Below are 13,686 nucleotides of genomic sequence, written 5' to 3'. Positions count from 1 at the left end.
AAAGCAGCCCTTTAACCAGCTTCCAGAAGCTGCAGCCCCCACTCTCAAGTTGCTGTTGTACACAGAGCTGTGTCTTCAGACTAACTACACAAACACAGCAGGCGCAGGCTAGAACATTTGTTGAAACAATGACAATTTTTTTTTGTCTGCAGCACTTGTAGCCAATAAGAAAGCAGCAGATTTCATAGACTCCAGTTTATTCCTTGTTCATACACGCTGAGATAATGAACACTTTTGTTACCGGTCTAAAATATAACATGGGTCAAAGCACATATCTAATGACTTAGCACCAACTGTTCCTGTTTTAAAATCAACATGATTGCAGTCTGCTAATGGAAGAATGAACCACACACACGAATGCTGCCATGGCCTGTTTGTCTGTGTCTCACCGTAGGTATTTACAAGGTGACACACAGGATCTAGGTGCTTACAGCCTTACACATTTAAAGCAGCGCACTCTTGAACGTTGTATTAGATAGCAGGGTTGCTGTGTGTCGGGGAGTGGGGCATAGGAAGAGCTGGAGAGAGAAGTGGCCCCAAGACAAAACTGCAGTGGACTGATCTGTGTTACAGAGCGGGAGGCCCAGGACTGGAACAACAGTGAGGCTGCGTGTCAAGGTTGATGTGTTTGGTAGAACTTCCTAAGGACTAGTGGGAGGGGCTGCAGGCCGAAGCTGAAATGCACGTGCAGAGCTGTGCCAAGGACGGGCTAGGCCGGTCAGCATTGGCAGAGCTGCGTGGAAGACGCTTGCTCAGCACTTGCCTTACGCCTGTGCTATTCGCCTGCCACTTTTACAAGCCCTCCATGTAGGTTCCCCTCCCCCAGAATGAACGCCCTGCACTTGCAAAGCTAGAATCAAAGTTGAGCATTTTCTTCTGCAAGCCACTGATGCAGCCCCATGCCCTCCGGACACAGTGGGGATTGCCAGGGAGTGACTTGTGCCGTTTCCAGGGTGGAGCCGGTCGGCTGTCACTCACGATTGCCAGGGAGTGCAGGAGTTTATATAGAAGCAAGAGTCATGAATAGTTTTGAGCTGAGCTTTTCCAAGGGGAGGTTTTCCTTATTAATAATTTGTCTGGCTGACAGAGCCTGTGACACAGCACCCTCCACCCTGCCCAGCTCCCACAGATCTGAGTCTTAAGAAAGCTTGTAAAATCCAGGAGGAGAAGGACAGCCCCAGGCTTCTAGTGCTGTACAAGAAATTACTTTCCACTGTTTAAATAGACAGATTCTTTCAGTCGGCCTGCTCCCTTTAAAATAAAACAAAAATCATCCAAGGAGCTCAAAGAACTTTAGAGACCTTAATTAAGTCTCACACCACCCTGAGAAGTAAGTAAAGGTACTAGAGAGGGATCATGTCACCCATCACTGGAATGCAGCCACCTCTGAGGTGGTACATGGCAGCTGTTTAATACCACAAAGCAACATTATGCAGGCGTTCAGGACAAGAAGTGAAAAATACCATATCCAAGTCAAACAGCAGGGCTAAATTTAAGGTGCGCAGGAAGGCAATACTGGAGCTAACATTTGGCCAGCACACTTGGGCGTTACCCTTACTTTTGCACACACAAAAAAAAAAAAACCTGTAATGAAAGCAAAGTCTCAGAACTTTGGCTTTAAGTACTATCTAGATGGCAGAACCGCAGCGCCCCTTAATACCATGTTGCATTCAGAGGGACGAGCGCGATCTACTGCATTGCTAGCATCCTTTCCTGTACTATCATGGGTTTTCTTACAGGGTCTCATCCACCTGTAGATGAAGCCAAACTCTGCACAGCGTGTGCACTGAAAAGTTCTCAGTACAAAGGAGCCTGGTTGCAGCCACACCTTGTTTTACTGCATTCTAATGCTAAAGGCAAATGATGTACCACACACAGAGCAGCAACTCTGTGCTGTTAGGGCATGACCTCTTAAGGGATCACAGTAGTTTTCTGCCAGGAAGTTGTTTGGTTCATAGGCCCACGCACAAAGAAGTTAGATAAAAACAAAATACTCTTGCTGGAAGTTGTAATGTAACATGACTTTATATCTTAGTATTCGGAACAATAACACACAAGAACCAAAAATAGAGAGAAAGCAGGCTGCTCCCTAAAAATGGAGTGACACAACTCACCCTTCCTTATTCTAGACTGGTTCTCTGCAGAGTGATTGCTGCTAGGTCCGAATTGCACACATCCGTACAGAGCCACCTAGACTGCAAGCAGGACCAGGAAACCCCCCTTTCAATTTAAAGTGTCAGTCGACAATTTTAACAGAATTTTCAATACACCACAGAGGTGAGCCTGCGCCCTCTTGTCCGTTTCTGATCTTTACTCAGTCACCAGCTACCCCAAGTGCCAGGAACCCATGCGTCAATACTTGTGGCTCCTTCTTGGACGTGCTAGAGGGACGGGCACAGAGGAGTCTCAGGGAATGGTGTCCATGGAGTATAGGTAGCGACAGGGCCGGCTCTGGCTTTTTTGCCGCCCCAGGCAAAAAAGCCTCCCGCCGCCCCCCCCAACCCCCCCGCAGGGGAGGGCGGCGAGCCCCGCCGGGGAAAGCGGAGTCCTGGCGGCCAGAGCGCCGGGAGGAGGGCGGCGAGCCCCAGCGGGGCTCCGCTCTCCCCGGGGGCCAGAGGCTGCGCCGGGGGGGAGGGCGGAGAGCCCCACCGGGGCTCCGCTCTCCCCGGCGGCCAGAGCGCCGGGGGGAGGGCGGAGAGCCCCACTGGGGCTCCGCTCTCCGCAGCGGCCAGAGGCTGCGCCGGGGGGAGGGCGGAGAGCCCCGCCTGGGCTCCGCTCTCCACGGTGGCCAGAGGCTGCGCCGGGGGGAGGGTGGAGAGCCCCGCCGGGGCTCCGCTCTCCGCGGCGGCCAGAGCGCCTGCGCCGGGGGGAGGGCAGCGAGCCCGGTCGCAGCCCCGCTCTCGGGCCGGAGCGCCGCGCCGCCCCCCTCCAGGTGCCGCCCCAAGCACCACCTTGGTGGGCTGGTGCCTGGAGCCGGCCCTGGGTAGCGAGTGCCGTATGGTATGAGCAAGGCTGTGAAATCCTGACACGGAGCCCTATCGTGATCTGTATTAATGGCCCTTTAAACAGCCTGACTGGTATGTATGGAATAGGGGGCGGAGCTCCTGATCCAAAGACGGAGCCTGTTCAACAGTGATGAAATTCTAGCTGGCTCGGGGTTGCTTCTACCCTGTGCTTCTTATGATTTCTATTAAAAATCCATGGCTGGTCCATGCCTGCTGAGTGACTCGGCCTTGCAGGGCTTGGGCTAAGGGGCTGTTTAATAGCTGTGAGAGGGTCCCCAGTCAAGGATCAAGGCCCTGTTGTATCAGGCGCTGTACAGACAAGTAACAAAGATGACAGTCTCGCCACCCTAGCGAACGTACAAACAAGTATTATTATTACAGTTGTGTCCGCAACAATGAAGATACAGTTGTTTCTGGGTGTAATTTTGCACCCTCAGAAATGGAAGCTGGGGTAAAAATCAGGCCCTTACTAATCCCAAGTAGTCAGGTCATCTGCTTTGCCTCAGCTGAAATGGGGTGTATATGTTCAGATGAGTTTTTAAATACAGAACAAAAACTTCAACACTCAGTCCAGAGGAATTCTGCCAAGCATCCTCCAGCATCCCCTTCCAGGTGTAGATTTTGGCTGCAAAGAGGGGTGAGGTGACAGAGCTTACAGCCGGAACATATGGTAGCCGGCTCAGCCAGTCAGCCTCCCCGACACTTTGCTAGTGTACCAGGTGTGTGCTAGAATCCTAACATTGTTGTTATGAATTATTTGTGTTACCATAACGCACAGGATTCCAAGTTGTAGCTTCAGAGATTCCAAGGCCAGAAGGGACCACTGTGATAATCCAGCCTGATCTCCTGCATAACAGGCCAGAGAATTTCCCCCAAATAATTCCTAGAGCAGAACTTTTCAAAAAACATCCTGTCTTGATTTAAAAACTGCCAGTGATGGAGAATCCACCACAACCCTTGCTTTCGTCTTGCATCTGAAGAAGTGAGGTTCTGACCCACGAAAGCTTATGCTCCCAGTACTTCTGTTAGTCTCAAAGGTGCCACAGGACCCTCTGTTGCTCACAACCCTTGGTAAATTGTTCCAATGATTAATTACTTTCACTGTTAAAAGTTTACATCTTATTTAATTCCAGTCTGAATTTGTCTAACTTCAACTTCTAGCCATTGGATTGTGTTCTACCTTTCTCTGTTAGAATGAAGAGCCCATTATGAAGAGCGGCGAACAGCAGAGGCTAACAGCGGGAGTTTGCCTGGGAGCTGTCCGAGAGGAGGTACGCTAAGTGCTGCATTAGGGGGGCTGTGTCGGTGAGTATCTGAGTGCCTGCTGCTGGGACAGTTGGTCAGTTTGACCGTGTGCTTGATTGCTTGCTTGTTTGTTTGAAAAGTGTGAATTGGGAGTGCTTTGTTCCAGGTGGGCCTTGAGTGGGCCTGACTGGTATATAAGGGCAGTCAGCAGCGAAGCAGCTGAAGCTAACAGCAGGAGTTTGCCTGGGAGTTCGCTTGGGGAGAGCGCACTGAGGCTTTCATCTGCAGGTTTCTCTGAGTAGTTCCTGCAACAGTTGAGGAAGTTCTTAAGGGGACGGTGATATTGGATGTGAGCGATCAGCTGTTGTCAACTGCACAGGCTGTGCCATGTTTGTCTTTCTTCCACAGGACAGAAGCGACTTTGTCTGTACAAAGTGCAAGCTGGTCTCCATATTGGAAGAGAAGGTTTGAGGCCTGGAGAAACGAGTATCGACTCTGCGTTGCATAAAGGGAAAATGAAGATTTCCTGGACAGACATCAGGAAATGCTTCTACGGCCACAATGTTCTGAAGATTCAGAGCAGGCGCAGCAGGGACAGAAGGATTGTGAAGAGGTTTGGCAGCATGTGACCTCCAGAAGGAGAAAGAGGAGCGTCCATGCACCAGCAATGGAGATACAGGTGAGCAATCGTTTCCATGTTCTCTCTACAGGTACTAATGCGGAGAGTGGACTAGATGACCCATCTGAGGGAAGGGAGCAGAAGGAGACTCCACCGATTGGAAGGCAAAAGATGCACTGTCCTAGGGATGGGGGTTCCACGACCACCACTCCCAAGAGGAGGAGGAGGGTGGTGGTGGTCGGGGACTCCCTCCTCAGGGGGACTGAGTCATCTATCTGCCGCCCCGAACGGGAAAACCGAGAGGTCTGCTGCTTGCCAGGAGCTAGGATACACGATGTGACGGAGAGACTGCCGAGACTCATCAAGCCCTCGGATCGCTACCCCTTCCTGCTTCTCCACGTGGGCACCAACGATACTGCCAAGAATGACCTTGAGTGGATCACTGCAGACTACGTGGCTCTGGGAAGAAGGATAAAGGAGTTTGAGGCGCAAGTGGTGTTCTCGTCCATCCTCCCTGTGCAAGGAAAAGGCCGGGGTAGAGACCATCGAATCATGGAAGTCAACGAATGGCTACGCAGGTGGTGTCGGAGAGAAGGCTTTGGATTCTTCGACCATGGGATGGTGTTCCAAGAAGGAGGAGTGCTAGGCAGAGACGGGCTCCACCTAACGAAGAGAGGGAAGAGCATCTTCGCCAGCAGGCTGGCTAACCTAGTGAGGAGGGCTTTAAACTAGGTTCACCGAGGGAAGGAGACCAAAGCCCTGAGGTAAGTGGGGAAATGGGATCCTGGGAGGAAGCACAAGCAGGAGAGCGCAAGGGGGGAGGACTCCTGTCTCATGCTGAGAAAGAGGGACGAGCGATGAGTTATCTTAAGTGCCTATACACAAATGCAAGAAGCCTGGGAAACAAGCAGGGAGAACTGGAAGTCCTGGCACAGTCAGGGAACTATGATGTGATTGAATAACAGAGACTTGGTGGGATAACTCACATGACTGGAGTACTGTCATGGATGGATATAAACTGTTCAGGAAGGACAGGCAGGGCAGAAAAGGTGGGAGAGTTACGTTGTATGTAAGGCCTGGTCTACACTAGGCGTTTATGTCGAAGTTAGCGCCGTTAAATCGAATTAACCCTGCACCCGTCCACACTGCGATGCTATTTAGTTCGACATAGAGGTCTCTTTAATTCGACTTCTGTACTCCTCCCCGACGAGGGGAGTAGCGCTAAATTCGACATGGCCATGTCGAATTAGGCTAGGTGTGGATGGAAATCGACGCCAATAGCTCCGGGAGCTATCCCACAGTGCACCACTCTGTTGACGCTCTGGACAGCAGTGCGAGCTCGGATGCTCTGACCAGCCACACAGGAAAAGCCCCGGGAAAATTTGAATTTGAATTCCTTTTCCTGTCTGGCCAGTTTGAATCTCATTTCCTGTCTGGACATCGTGGCGAGCACAGCAGCACTGGCAACGATGCAGAGCTCTCCAGCAGTGATGGCCGTGCAGTCTGGGAATAGAAAGAGAGCCCCAGCATGGACTGATCGTGAAGTCTTGGATCTCATCGCTGTGTGGGGCGATGAGTCCGTGCTTTCCGAGCTGCGATCCAAAAGAAGGAATGCAAAGATCTACGAGAAGATCTCTAAAGACATGGCAGAGAGAGGATACAGCCGGGATGCAACGCAGTGCCGCGTGAAAATCAAGGAGCTGAGACAAGGCTACCAGAAGACCAAAGAGGCAAACGGACGCTCCGGATCCCATCCCCAGACATCCCGTTTCTACGAGGCACTGCATTCCATCCTCGGTGCTGCCGCCACCACTACCCCACCAGTGACCGTGGACTCTGAGGATGGGATACTGTCCACGGCCGGTTCCTCGGACATGTTAGGGGACGGGGAAGATGAGGAAGGAGATGAGGAGGGCGAGGCAGTCGGCAGCTCTCACAACGCTGATTTCCCCGACAGCCAGGATCTCTTCATCACCCTTACAGAGATCCCCTACGAAGCGTCCCCAGCCGTTACCCCGGACACAGAATCTGGTGAAGGATCAGCCAGTAAGTGTTGTAAACATCTAAACATTTATTTTTAACAAAACAGGAATATTAACAATTAAAAGAATGGGTTGTTCATGATTAGTGTGCCCTAGGCGCTTAACGGTTTAGTAATGGGCAGTGCAAGTTTTGAAAAGAAATCTAGCAATGTCCGGTTTTCAGTGATTGTCCTGCACAAGCCGCTCTACTGTTTATTCCCTGCTACTGCAGCTACAGTAAAATGCGGTCTATGTGTCCGGGGATAGAGCAGTAATCCTCCTGGGACATCTCGATGAAGCTCTCCTGGAGGTAACTTGAAAGCCGTTGCATGAGGTTCTTGGGGAGAGCGGCCTTATTGGGTCCTCCGAAGTACGACACGTTGCCGCGCCACGAGATTATCAAGTACTCGGGGATCATTGCTCTGCACAGCAGGGCGGCATACGGCCCTGGTCTTTGGAGGCTTTCCCGGAGCATTCTCTCTTTGTCGCTCTCGGAGATCCTCATCAGGGTGATGTCGGCCATGGTGACCTGCTTTTAATTAGGTAGGGGAATGTTAGTGTTGGGACTGCTTTCCCGTTCCTTTACAGAACTGTAACCGCTGGTTTGCAGCCACGCGGTGGAGGCGGGAGAGGGGCAGCCGAAAGGGATCGTTCCCGGGGACAGCCGCGAGGGGGTGGGACAGGGGCAGAGTTCCCGCTTGCCGGATTGCTGGCAGCAGGGACTGACATTGATTTAAATGTGAAATGAGGCCAGTGGTAATATAAAAGTTTTAAACTGCCACAAGTGTACGGCTTACCATGTCTGCCTGCAACAGAAATTCCGTTGTGCTGCCTCGCTTCTCAAATGTGCTGTTCAAGACCCCAGGCACTGAATGCGAAGGCCGAGAATTCGACCTTGTGCTGAGTGCGCATGTGAAAGGTGCTGTGCATGGTCTTGTTCACAGAGAAAGACTATGTTCTTTGTTCACAACTACATTTATCTTTCTGAGGAATTCACTCCCTTTTTCCCATTTCCACAGCCCCGTCTGCGACTGTCTCACAACCTAGCCTGGAATCACACTCCCAGAGGCTAGCGCGGATTAGGCGTAGGAAGAAGAGGACACGGGAGGACATGTTCTCTGAGCTTATGGCCTCTTCCCAAGCCCAGGCAGCACAGCAGACCCAGTGGCGGGAGAACTTGACCCGAATGCACCAAGCCAACATGGATCGGGAGGAGAGGTGGCGGCAGGAAGACCAGCACGCGACTCAAACGCTGCTTGGACTACTGAGGGAGCAAACGGACACGCTCCGGCGCCTTGTGGATGTTCTGCAGGAACGGAGGCAGGAGGACAGAGCCCCGCTGCAGTCCATCTCTAACCGCCCTCCCCCGCCACCAAGTCCCATACCCACCTCACCCAAAGTGCAAAGAAGGAGAGGCGGCAGAGTCCCTGCTAAGTCTCACTCCACCCCTGCAGAGAGCTCTAGTAGCAGAAGGCTCTCATTTCCCAAAATTTGAAAAGTTCTTTCCTTCCCGCCTGACACAAGCCCCCATCCAAGTTTCACCTCCCAATGCCATGTGTAGTTGATAATAAAAAATTTGTTTCTGTTAACTACTGTTTCAATCATGTTCTTTTGGAGGAGGAGGGGAAAGGGGGTTGGTAATTGGACAGGACAGTCTCCTTTGGCAGGGTACATAGTCGGGGGCAGGCACAGCAGCAGGGCACATACACAGTGCAGTGATGCAGTGACTAGTTGCCCCGGTTAGTCTGGGAGGTTGTTTTGATGTAATGTTGGGGGGGGGGTGGGTTGCTCTGTGACTTTGTGGCGGGGGAGGGCAGTTACAGATCTTAAGCGCCGGTCCTTAGGCAGGATGACAGAGCCACACAGCATGGGATCTGTAACCGTCCTCCCCCTGCCACAAAGTCAAATAGACCCCCCATACACACAGTCCCGATCAGGAGGGTTGACAGGCTCCGTTGAAACAAGCATCCCACCGCAGCGGAGCCTGTCAATCCTTGAGTTTAGAAGCTGCATTCGCGTCACAACACTACACCCGCCCCGCACCACAGTCTGCGTCCCAGTTTTAAAAAATTCCAGCGAAAACAGTATTAAAGAAAACGGTGTGCTTTAACAAAGTAGAACTATTTTTATTTCGACACGTGTGTTGGAGGGGGGGTGAAGGGGGTATGTAACTGGATAGGATAGTCAACATTAACTGGGTAAAGAAACGGGGGCAGGTTTAGCTTCTCAGTACACAAACTATAAAGTCACAGGTTACCCTGCTCACTCAGGAACTTTGCTTTCAAAGCCTCCCGGATGCACAGCGCTTCCCGCTGGTCTCTTCTAATCGCCCGGCTGTCTGGCTGTGAGTAATCACCAGCCAGGCTATTTTCCTCAACCTCCCACCCCGCCATAAAGGTCTCCCCCTTGCTCTCACAGAGATTGTGGAGCACACAGCAAGCTGCTATAACAATGGGGATATTGGTTTCGCTGAGATCACAGCGAGTCAGTAAGCTTCTCCATCTCCCCTTGAGACGGCCAAAAGCACACTCCACCACCATTCTGCACTTGCTCAGCCGGTAGTTGAAGAGTTCTTTTTCAGTGTCCAGGGCGCCAGTATAGGGCTTCATGAGCCAGGGCATTAGCGGGTAGGCTGGGTCCCCGAGGATGACTATAGGCATCTCCACATCCCCAACAGTTATTTTGTGGTCCGGGAAGTAAATACCTTGTTGCAGCCGTCTAAACAGACCAGAGTTCCTGAAAACACGAGCGTCATGAACCTTGCCCGGCCATCCCACGTAGATGTTGGTAAAACGTCCCCTGTGGTCCACCAGTGCTTGCAGCACCATGGAAAAGTAGCCCTTTCGGTTAATGTACTGGGTGGCCTGGTGGTCCGGTGCCAGGATAGGGATGTGAGTTCCATCTATGGCCCCACCGCAGTTTGGGAATCCCATCGCTGCGAAGCCATCTATGATCGCCTCCACGTTTCCCAGGGTCACTACCTTTGGCAGCAGTACATCAACGATTGCCTTGGCTACTTGCATCACAACAACCCCCACGGTAGATTTGCCCACCCCAAACTGGTTCGCGACTGACCGGTAGCTGTCTGGCGTTGCAAGCTTCCAGAGGGCTATGGCCACTCGCTTCTGTACACTCAGTGCAGCTCGCAACCGGGTGTCACTGCGCTTCAGGGCAGGGGACAGCAACTCACAAAGTTCCAGGAAAGTTCCCTTCCGCATGCGAAAGTTTCGCAGCCACTGGGATTCATCCCAGACCTGCAGCACTATGCGGTCCCACCACTCAGTGCTTGTTTCCCGTGCCCAGAATCGCCGTTCCACGGCATCAACATGACCCATTGCCACTGTGATGTCCTCGGCGCTGGGTCGCCTGCTTTCTGACAGGTCTGTGCTACTCTCAGACTTCAGGACATCACCGCGGTGCCGTAGCCTCCTCGCCTGACTTTTCTGCATCTGCCTCAGGGAAACCTTTATGATAAGCTGCGAGATGTTGAGAGCGGCCACAACTGCAGCGATGGTCGCAGCGGGCTCCATGCTCGGAGTACAGTGGCGTCCGCGCTGTCAATGACTGGAAAAGCGCGCGAACTGTTTTCCCGCCGGCGCTTTCAGGGAGGGAGGGCGGGAGTGATGGACGGATGACGACAGTTTCCCAAAAGCACCCTCGACTCATTTTGTTACCCAGAAGGCATTGCCGGCTACACCCAGAATTCCAATGGGCAGAGGGGACTGCGGGAACTGTGGGATAGCTGACCACAGTGCACCGCTTCGAATGTCGACGCTATCACCGTTAGTGTGGACGCACAAAGTCGAATTACTGTCCTTAGTGTGGACACACACGTTCGACTTTGCAATATCGATTACAAAAATTCGATGCAAGTAAAATCGAACTACTCTCGTAGTGTAGACAAGGCCTAAGAGAGGAGTATGACTGCTCAGAGCTCCGGTATGAAACTGCAGAAAAACCTGAGAGTCTCCAGATAAAGTTGAGAAGTGTGAGCAACAAGGGTGATGTCGTGGTTGGAGTCTGCTATAGACCACCAGACCAGGGGGATGAGGTGGACGAGGCTTTCTTCTGGCAACTAGCAGAAGTTGCTAGGTCGCAGGCTCTGGTTCTCATGGGAGACTTTAATCACCCTGATATCTGCTGGGAGAGCAATACAGCGGTGCACAGACAATCCAGGAAATTTTTGGAAAGTGTAGGGGACAATTTCCTGGTGCAAGTGCTGGAGGAACCAACTAGGGGCAGAGCTTTTCTTGACCTGCTACTCACAAACAGGGAAGAATTAGTAGGGGAAGCAAAAGTGGATGGGAACCTGGGAGGCAGTGACCATGAGATGGTCGAGTTCAGGATCCTGACACAAGGAAGAAAGGAGAGCAGCAGAATACGGACCCTGGACTTCAGAAAAGCAGACTTTGACTCCCTCAGGGAACAGATGGGAAGGATCCCCTGGGAGAATAATATGAAGGGCAAAGGGGTCCAGGAGAGCTGGCTGTATTTTAAAGAATCCTTATTGAGGTTGCAGGAACAAACCATCCCGATGTGTAGAAAGAATAGTAAATGTGGCAGGCGACCAGCTTGGCTAAACAGTGAAATCCTTGCTGATCTTAAACGCAAAAAAGAAGCTTACAAGAAGTGGAAGATTGGACAAATGACCAGGGAGGAGTATAAAAATATTGCTCAGGCATGCAGGAGTGAAATCAGGAAGGCCAAATCACACTTGGAGTTGCAGTTAGCAAGAGATGTTAAGAGTAACAAGAAGGGTTTCTTCAGGTATGTTAGCAAGAAGAAGAAAATCAAGGAAAGTGTGGGCCTCTTACTGATTGAGGGAGGCAACCTAGTGACCGAGGATGTGGAAAAAACTAATGTACTCAGTGATTTTTTTGCCTCTGTCTTCACGCACAAGGTCAGCTCCCAGATTGCTGCACTGGGCAGTACAGCATGGGGAGAAGGTGACCAACCCTCTGTGGAGAAAGAAGTGGTTCGGGACTATTTAGAAAAACTGGACGTGCACAAGTCCATGGGGCCGGATGCGCTGCATCCGAGGGTGCTAAAGGAGTTGGTGGGTGAGATTGCAGAGCCATTAGCCATTATTTTTGAAAACTCATGGCAATCGGGGGAGGTCCCAGATGACTGGAAAAAGACTAATGTAGTGCCCATCTTTAAAAAAGGGAAGAAGGAGGATCCGTGGAACTACAGGCCAGTCAGCCTCACCTCAGTCCCTGGAAAAATCATGGAGCAGGTCCTCAAGGAATCAATTATGAAACATTTAGAGGAGAGGAAAGTGATCAGGAACAGTCAGCATGGATTCACGAAGGGGAAGTCGTGCCTGACTAACCTAATTGCCTTCTATGATGAGATAACTGGCTCTGTGGATGAGGGGAAAGCAGTGGATGTGTTATTCCTTGACTTTAGCAAAGCTTTTGATACGGTCTCCCACAGTATTCTTGCCGCCAAGTTAAAGAAGTATGGGCTGGATGAATGGACTGTAAGGTGGATAGAAAGCTGGCTAGATCGTCGGGCTCAACGGGTAGTGATCAATGGCTCCATGTCTAGTTGGCAGCCGGTTTCAAGCGGAGTGCCCCAAGGGTCGGTCCTGGGGCCAGTTTTGTTTAATATCTTTATTAATGATCTGGAGGATGGTGTGGACTGCACTCTCAGCAAGTTTGCAGATGACACTAAACTAGGAGGCGTGGTAGATACACTAGAGGGTAGGGATCGGATACAGAGGGACCTAGACAAATTAGAGGATTGAGCCGAAAAAAACCTGATGAGGTTCAACAAGGACAAGTGCAGAGTCCTGCACTTAGGACGGAAGAATCCCATGCACTGCTACAGACTAGGGACCGAATGGCTAGGTAGCAGTTCTGCAGAAAAGGACCTAGGGGTCACAGTGGACGAGAAGCTGGATATGAGTCAACAGTGTGCTCTTGTTGCTAAGAAGGCTAACGGCATTTTGGGCTGTATAAGTAGGGGCATTGCCAGCAGATCGAGGGACGTGATCGTTCCCCTTTATTCGACATTGGTGAGGCCTCATCTGGAATACTGTGTCCAGTTTTGGGCCCCACACTACAAGAAGGATGTGGAAAAAGTGGAAAGAGTCCAGCGGAGGGCAACAAAAATGATTAGGGGTCTGGAGCACATGACTTATGAGGAGAGGCTGAGGGAACTGGGATTGTTTAGTCTCCAGAAGAGAAGAATGAGGGGAGATTTGATGGCAGCCTTCAACTACCTGAAGGGGGGTTCCAAAGAGGATGTAGCTCGGCTGTTCTCAGTGGTGGCAGATGACAGAACAAGGAGCAATGGTCTCAAGTTGCAGTGGGGGAGGTCCGGGTTGGATATCAGGAAAAACTATTTCACTAGGAGGGTGGTGAAACACTGAAATGCGTTACCTAGGGAGGTGGTGGAGTCTCCTTCCTTGGAGGTTTTTAAGGCCCGGCTTGACAAAGCCCTGGCTGGGATGATTTAGCTGGGAATTGGTCCTGCTTTGAGCAGGGGGTTGGACTAGATGACCTCTTGAGGTCCCTTCCAACTCTGATATTCTATGATTCTATGATTCTATGATTATCCAATATTTGTTCCCCATGACGGTATTTACAGACGGTGAGCAAGTCACCCCTTAACCGTCTCCTTGTTAAGCTAAATAGATTGAGCTCCTTGAGTCTATCACTGTAAGGCATGTTTTCTAATCCTTTAATCATTCTCCTGGCTCTTCTCTGAACCCTCTCCAATTGATCAACATCTTTCTTGAATTGTGAACACTAGAAGGCACATATTATTCCAGCAGCGATCACACTGGTGC

The sequence above is a fragment of the Chrysemys picta genome, chromosome 15 (assembly GCF_011386835.1).
Source record: "Chrysemys picta bellii isolate R12L10 chromosome 15, ASM1138683v2, whole genome shotgun sequence".
Classification (NCBI taxonomy): Eukaryota; Metazoa; Chordata; order Testudines; family Emydidae; genus Chrysemys; species Chrysemys picta.
This window is presented reverse-complemented; position numbering follows the sequence as displayed.